General features: G+C 39.8%; 1 pseudogene; it reads right to left on the reverse strand.

The window, feature by feature from the left end:
- Positions 1-1606: 1606 nt before the first annotated feature.
- On the reverse strand, positions 1607-1723 carry LOC126250252 (5S ribosomal RNA; annotated as a pseudogene).
- Positions 1724-6173: the final 4450 nt, after the last annotated feature.

Genomic DNA, 6173 nt, shown 5'->3' on the forward strand with positions numbered 1-6173 from the left:
GTATACAGTCTGGACCAGAAGACTTGCTTTTATTAAGTGATTTAAGTTGCTTCAATACTGCGAGGATATTTACTTCTACGTTACTCATGTTGGCATCTGTTCTTGATTCGAATTCTGGAATATTTACTTCCCCTTCTTTTGTGAAGGCATTTCGGAAGGCTGTGCTTAGTAACTCTGCTTTAGTAGCACTGTCTTGGATAGTACCTCCATTGCAATCGCGCAGAGAAGGCATCGATTGTTACTTGCCGCTAACATACTTCACATAGGACCAAAATCTCTTTGGATTTTCTGGTAGGTTTCGAGACAAAGTTTCGTTGTGGAAACTGTTATAAGGATCTCGCATTGAAGTCCGCGCTAAATTTCGAGCTTCTGTAAAAGATCGCCAATCTTGGTGTAACACGTATATTGATTAGAAGTAGGTTTATATTATGTAACTGTATCTGTAATTACGAAGTATGTATTCTTTGTTGATTAAGGTCATTGATTTGCGTCATGAAATTTAAAGTTTTGTAAAGTATATATGGAAAAAGCTAAATGATGTTTAAAATAATGAAATTTTATAGTATGTGTATATTTAGAAGAAAAACATTGTATATTGGAAGCTGGTTCATGCTTAGGGCACTTGTATTGTAAAATGTAAAAAATGTAGGGAAATCGCTCCGCAACGGAAGTGGCTTGGCGAGATGTAAAAGGTGATTTTGGCGGTCGAACTGGGCGTCTCCTTGGTGTGAACGGTACGCAGTCAGTGGCTAGCCGTTGCACGATACACATCGACTGTGCCAAGAGAGGCAATTGGAAGCCGCTTTGCAAGGACTTTTACCTCGGATGTCGATTTGGTTGTTGCATGGTACTCTCGGCAATTAGGAATGGCCCTAACACATTAAAAATCCGTCGCCAAGAAGAAACTGTATAGAGCATTCAAACATAAAAAGCCGTGAATACAGTTAGCCACCACATCGCCTGCCACCACACTTTCGCCACTGCTCCACCAACTTCATGCATCAGAGCATGGACCAGTTAATTTGTGAGAGTGATTTTAATAATAATCCAAGTGCTATAAATCTGTGTTTAGGGCCATAACTTTTATCCTGAGCATGAAACTATGCAGGATCCCCTCCTTAATGTTTATAAAACCGAGTATCCTGTTTCAAACGCACTATTATTGGTTATTTATGTTTGTGAGATGTGCAAGGATTATTAAAAGTTTTTTACTAAAATACTCTCAACTTATTGCAAAAAATCGTTATGCAAAAATCCAGTGCCAGACTGTAAATATGACTGTCTAAAATACTTGCTTCACAGGTGATGAAAAAAGGCAAATAAGTTATACTCATTTGAAACTTGATTCAGCTTTGATTACTATCATTAACGAATTTTTTAATTTAATTGAGCTCAGTGTTGAATGCGCTCCGTCATCAGGCCACAAGTGGCCCATCGGGACCATCCGACCGCCGTGTCATCCTCAGATGAGGATGCGGATAGGAGGGGCGTGTGGTCAGCACGCCGCACTCTCGGTCGTTACGATGGTTTTCTTTGACCGGAGCCGCTACTATTCGGTCGAGTAGCTCCTCAGTTGGCATCACGAGGCTGAGTGCACCCCGAAAAATGGCAACAGCACATGACGGCCCGGATGGTCACCCATCCAAGTGCCGGCCACGCCGACAGCGCTTAACTTCGGTGATCTGACGGGAACCGGTGTATCCACTGCGGCAAGGCCGTTGCCCTACAGTGTTGAATAATTTGATTTAAAAAGTAAAAATATAAACTATTCATAGTGAAGCTAAAAATTACATTTAGTTGAACTGAATTTTGCTAGTGAAATAATCATAGAGTTTGACTAGTGATGCAATATAAGTATATGGGTCCCCACCATATTCTACTCATATTAGAAAAGTAATTGGAATATTATTGCTGCTAAGGAAATCTGATACATTTCTGTAAATGGGAGCATAAAGAATGTAATTGTGGTATTATTTATTTTTATTTGTGGTATTTATATGTCAGTTAAGTCAGGACCCCTCCTGGCCAATTTTAGTCCTGCACTTCTTGCAGTAACACTTCAGTACTGATCCAAGTAACAATCTTGAATGTAAGTCCTACTAGCGTGAGTTTGGTACAAATTTTCCTTCCTATCATTACTAATACATGCAGTAATGGTGACTGCTGCTACACACTGCTCAAATTGCCCTGTGTTCGTTTGTATCCTGTGTACTATTCAAAGGGAAATATTAATGGAAGTAACTTCAATAACTGATATTTAATTCTCTTAAACATATATTTTAAAATTAATGTGCCTAATTGGGCTGGCGACCGTTCGATTTTCCATTCGTATATGAATTTTACTACCTTCATTAACCCCAAAATTAAAGCCTGTTTAGTTTTTCTATTAATTGTACTATATTCAAAATTACAAAAAAATGGCTCTGAGCACTATGGGACTTAACATTTGAGGTCATCAGTCCCCTAGAACTTAGAACTACTTAAACCTAACTAACCTAAGGACATCACACACATCCATGCCCGAGGCAGGATTCGAACCTGCGACCGTAGGTCGGTTCCAGACTCAAGCACCTAGAACCACTCGGCCAACGGGCCGGCTCAAAATTACAGTCCGATACCTTCATTCATTAGGCAAACGCGCGGTCAAAATTTCCCAAATTCTCTCAGAGGGTAACATTAGCTTGTGTCACGGCAGGTTAGTGTTACACGTGACTTTTCCCATGACAGGACTTAAAATTCGGTAGTTACGGAAGAGTGACGTATAACAAACTAGTTTTATACGTGGGCTAGGTGGCAGGACATTCGTCAGTTTTATTCACTATTTTTTTTTCCTTTATTGTATTTCGATTCCCCCCAAAGGGGGAGGGCTGGCAGCAGCTTATCACGCTGCTCTGCAGCCTACAGAATTTTTAAAATGTAAGGAGAAGTTAAGAAACAATAAAAGCAGGCGATAAAACGGGGACTTAAATTGTAAAATGGCTGACAAATTGGGGAAAGTTAAAACATAAAGCAAAGGGTTGGCAAAGCGAATAAAATACACAGGATGCAGACAGGTAACATAGTAGACAGACAATTAAAAATCATGGCGAGAGTCTGGTTTCTGTTCGCAAAAGATATAAAATCACACCCAGCGACAGTATGATGGCCGTTCGCAACACTTCGGAAAAGACACACAACACTGAACACTCACTGTAAACACTGCACTAAAATGTCGGCACAAAGACGATTCACTAAAATATAGTTCAGAACGTAAATATTGGTCGTAAAACAAATGTAAGACGAGTACTGAATATCCAGCGGTGCGAACTTGCAACAGGTCAGGCGAAATAATTAATAGATAACTTTATAGGCCTTAAAAAATAGAATATAAAGTGTTAACAAAATTAAAATTGATACAAAGACTACAGTAGGTCAGAATGAGGGAGACGAAAAAGTACCTAGTGTATTAGGTAGCAATAGTTTGCTAGAAAAGAACATAGATGACGCCACAGGACGGCAACAAGCTCGAATTCAGACGATGAGCTAAACGCAAATAAAACAAGGTAGGGAAGACAACACGCCGGAAGACAGGGGATATGTTAAAGACCCAATGGATGAGTTCAATTCATCGAAAGTCGAATGTGAACCGAGTGAAATACGAGAAATAGAATCTGAATATCAGGACACCTTAGAACAAATAGCGGAAAACCTATAAATATGACCGAATTGATAAAAATGTTGTCTGTAAAAATTACAGCACAAGGTCATCAAATTAAAGCACAAGGTAGTAAAAGCAGTAAACAGATCGAGAAAGTAGACTTAAAAATAGGCGTTATAAGTAGTGCAATCAAGGAATTAAAAATTGAGATAGATACTATCAAAAATAATATTGCTACCATGCAGGGACAGATTAACAACGTCAACGATAGATTCGATGCAGAAATAATGAAAATTCAAGATACTGTAAAACGTTTGGTGATAACAAAAGTTGATGAAAGACTTTTAGGCCTCAAAACCTAATTAATGAGCAAATTTAACACCGAAATTTCTCAGTTGAGACAAACGGTGAACGGCACAGAAAGGGAACTAAGTGAACAAGTGGCATCATGCGAATAGAAGTGTGAGCAGACCTCTTCAAAAATTCAAGGTAAAGCGAGTGATCTTGAACGGAAAATAAGAGAAAAACCGAATTATGCCACTGATAGGATAATTTGTAGCAAACTGGTGGAGGACGAAGAACGATTCGATCCGGCAAAAAGACATAATGGATGGCACACATTAGATTTTTTGAAAAACTGTGAAAGGAATTTTCTTGATATGTAACGGACCAGGAAAAGATCAATGAAGTTATTAGCGCCTTGGCAGGTGATGCAAAAAGATGGGAACTAAATCTCGATAGGGAAGAAATGTCATTTGAAGAATTTAAATAAAAATTTATAGAGGAATACTGGTCAGAACAAAAACAGGACTGTCTATGGCGGGAATTTATCATGGCCAGATTATATGACAACAGAGGCAAGAGCTCAATGAAAGAATTCTGCGAAACGTGGATTCGAAAATTGACACACTTGAGAAATAGATGATTGGAAAGAGTAGTAGACGAGGACCACTGGAGAGGAAACCGTGTTTACCGCCAAAACAATAACATCCAGAATAGGGAAAATCCTGAGCATCATGAGGAAAATGAAAGTGAATATTACCGTGTAAATATGATACAAAGAGGTAGAGGCAGTGGTCGCGATAACATGTCATTTCGCGATAGAGGATTTGCGCCGCGAAATTATCAAAACCGAAATGATTTTAAGGGACCAGATTCGCGCAGACAAATATAACGGGCCAAAACTAAAGAAATCATACCGGCTGACGCAAAATGAATGTTAGGCATGAGCAAAAGGCTGAGCTGTGTCACAAGGCGGTGTGCACAGAAACACAGATGATGGCATGTATGAGTCACATACGGGAGAACATGCGGCAGGCTGTAGCATGCAAACTAAGCCACCGGGTACACTGAACTTGGCGGAGTTTTTAAAAATGGCTCTGAGCACTATGGGACTCAACTGCTGTGGTCATAAGTCCCCTAGAACTTAGAACTACTTAAACCTAACTAACCTAAGGACAGCACACAACACCCAGCCATCACGAGGCAGAGAAAATCCCTGACCCCGCCGGGAATCGAACCCGGGAACCCGGGCTTTGGAAGCGAGAACGTTACCGCACGACCACGAGATGCGGGCCTTGGCGGAGTTATCAGCTGCCCAATGTGCAGCTGTAGTAACGACAGTAGGAAGAGATGACGTTGCGAGGGAAATCAGTGGACGTATTCCCGTGGGGAATATCACCAAAATGAAAAGAGAATTGGACATGTTATTAAGTAAAAGTGAAAAGACATACAATTTGTGCATCAGGGAGTCATCAGGGATCGGATAAGGGTGAGACGATTTGTTCTACAGTATAAAGCAATATGGGAGGGAAAACTTTGAAAAGGGTTATAAGACCAGAGATTTAATAAAAGAGAGAAACGAAAGTGGAAACGTCAGAAAGAGGACGTTGTCTGAAAATAAAAAGTAGGTGGAAGTAGTTAACGCTGCACAAGATTCACGAGCAATTACAGAGGAACAGGTTGGTAAGAGAAAGGAAGGCGCCGCGCAAAGCATGCGAGCTGCCGATGTTAGAGAAACTGGTGCAAAAAAATAGAAACATGGTCGGTATAAACAGGGATCTGGATGAGTATGAAATCCCCAATACCGTGGATGAAATGATCCTGGCTGATGAAAAACTCGTACAAGTAAATATTCTTGATAATCATGAGAATATAGATTCAGATGAACATATGTGAACCACTGAAATCCAAGACGATTATATGAAATATGAAGTTAAAGTTGATGTCATCCAAAGTGATATTAAATAAACGCCTGTGACTGAAAATGAAATAGAAATTTTACGAAAGTATCGAAAAATTGAAAATAAGAAAACTCCAGAATGAGATTTTCACTCTGCAGCGGAGTGTGTGCTGATATGAAACTTACTGGCAGATTAAAACTGTGTGCCGGACCGAGAGTCGAACTCGGGACCTTTACCTTTCACGGACAAGTGCTCTACCATCTGAGATACCAAATACTGTAACTGTGGTATTATTTAATTTTTTTGTGGTATTTATATGTCAGTTAAGTCAGAACCCCCTCATGGCTAATTTT

Source organism: Schistocerca nitens, chromosome 3 (assembly GCF_023898315.1).
Source record: "Schistocerca nitens isolate TAMUIC-IGC-003100 chromosome 3, iqSchNite1.1, whole genome shotgun sequence".
NCBI classification, from domain to species: Eukaryota; Metazoa; Arthropoda; class Insecta; order Orthoptera; family Acrididae; genus Schistocerca; species Schistocerca nitens.